General features: G+C 40.8%; 1 non-coding gene across 1 annotated transcript; it reads left to right on the forward strand.

Annotated features, from left to right (window-relative positions):
- Window positions 1–1,070: 1,070 nt before the first annotated feature.
- On the forward strand, window positions 1,071–1,164 carry trnai-uau (transfer RNA isoleucine (anticodon UAU)). The gene is made up of 2 exons: window positions 1,071–1,108; window positions 1,129–1,164. It is a non-coding gene; the product is annotated as a tRNA-Ile (tRNA).
- The last annotated feature ends 819 nt before the right edge of the window (window positions 1,165–1,983 follow it).

Here is a 1,983-nt window from a genome sequence, read left to right on the forward strand (position 1 = left end):
AAGGTATTCTATGGATTATTCCCAGTGCCTCGCGCTATTGAGGTTGGAAAAAGCAACGTATGTCTGGATAAACGATGCACGAGGTTGGGCTACAGAATCCGGGGCATTTGGACCAGTTCTGGCGCAGGAGAGACCTGTTGCAGTCGGTCGAGTTGTACATCAATCGAGTTAGGACCAATGTCCACGCGGGAAGTTTAACAACTGGGGCGGGTGTGGTGTTGAACTAATTTGGCAGTGGATTTGTGTACCAGGATGAAACATCTGTTGATGTTGTAATTATGCATTATACACAATTCCAAACGATTATCAAATATCAACTATAGCAGTGAACGTGGCCTCAGACAGCGCATTTCGGCCCTACCTTGGGAAACGATATACCACGGCTCGGCAAAACCTTCCCTTACACCGAGCACAAGCACAGGAAACAAAGGCACAGCAGACATTGCTGAGGACCGTAGAGAGTAAAATGTTCTTCGACCAGTGATAGCTCTAAATATATTTTGGTGTCTCTGTGTTAAGTTGCAATTTGTTCCGTGGGTTATAAATATATTTTGTATATCTGTTTTAGTGTTTATGTATTTGAATGCAACATAGTTATTTATAATAGTATTGTGGAGCATCTGTGTTTGTTATAAATGTATTTTCTGTGTACATCTTTGCATCTTGTAAACACCTCGCAAATAAACGTAAATACAATTATAGCACCGAGATACTTGGAGATAAATTCATAATAACACATATATGAACACAAATAATTTGATTATCAATGTTCCACACAATTTAATTTACAACTCACAGATAGATGCACAAATATATATTATAAATTTCCCGCATGGACACCGAAATTCATTACAAATAACAATATATTACACAAACAATAAAACACGTCTACGGCGAGAATCTATGGAGTCTCAATAACTGAAGGCTTCTTGCAGAGAGCCGGCATCGACACGATGGGTTGAAAAGCTTCCTTCTGTATTGAATGATTCGATGATTCTTTGTCTTCTTCCTTGTAAGACAGGTAGGACAGGCAGCTGTATGATGGGAGCACAAAGACCACAGGACTTACAGCTCTAGTGGCGCAATCGGTTAGCGTGCGGTACTTATATGACAGTGCAGGCTTGGGAAATGCCGAGGTTGTGAGTTCGAGCCTCACCTGGAGCAGCCGAGGCTTTTGCATGTGATGTTTGTACTTTTCAGAGTCTGAGGCCGTTTTCGATTTATCCATTTCTCTTGTCTATTCCGCCATGTACCACGGTGCTTTCTGTCTCTCTCGTTGCAGTTATCTCAATGTGAATCTGTGGATTATATCTGAATGAATACCCGTGCCTTTTGCCCACATGAAATAAATGAGGTGATCAAACAATTCTTCATCTGGCACTAGGGAGCGAATGAACCAACATTTATAAGAAGATATAGTTTATTGTAAATATAACATTCCCTCTTGAGTGATAGAGGTTCAATTCTGTACAAAACGAAACTATGATCACAACAGTTTCCAATAGCCGCCTTTTAATGTATTGCCGCAAGCGCTACCATTGTAGCTCAAGGAGTTTCATAATTAATAAACAAAGAAATCAAGCAATGAAACGGTAGAGATGGTTCTGAGAATGTGGAATGCCCTCGGCCAGACCAACATTTAAAACAAGGTTTAAAAACTGGCAGCTTGCAGGAGGAAGGGAAGAAAGGAAAGAGAGCCACAGAAAAGCCACGGGAGTTTCGGAAGTTAAGGGCGTTTGTCTCTGACCACAGCATAGTTGCGCACGGCACGGATATTGTTGCTGTTAAATATGAATAAAATGCAACGTTTGTTTGCGGCTTTTTCCGTTTCTGTCCCTTTTACCTAATTCTTAATTCCATTTGCCTGCGATGATTCCATAAATCTCCGTATCCTTGCCGAACAAAAATCGATCAATGTGAAACTTGAAAATGTCAATTGACCCCAACGTCGATAGATCTTTAGGGGAGGAATTATAAGACAGG

Source organism: Pristiophorus japonicus, chromosome 25 (assembly GCF_044704955.1).
Source record: "Pristiophorus japonicus isolate sPriJap1 chromosome 25, sPriJap1.hap1, whole genome shotgun sequence".
Taxonomy (NCBI): domain Eukaryota; kingdom Metazoa; phylum Chordata; class Chondrichthyes; family Pristiophoridae; genus Pristiophorus; species Pristiophorus japonicus.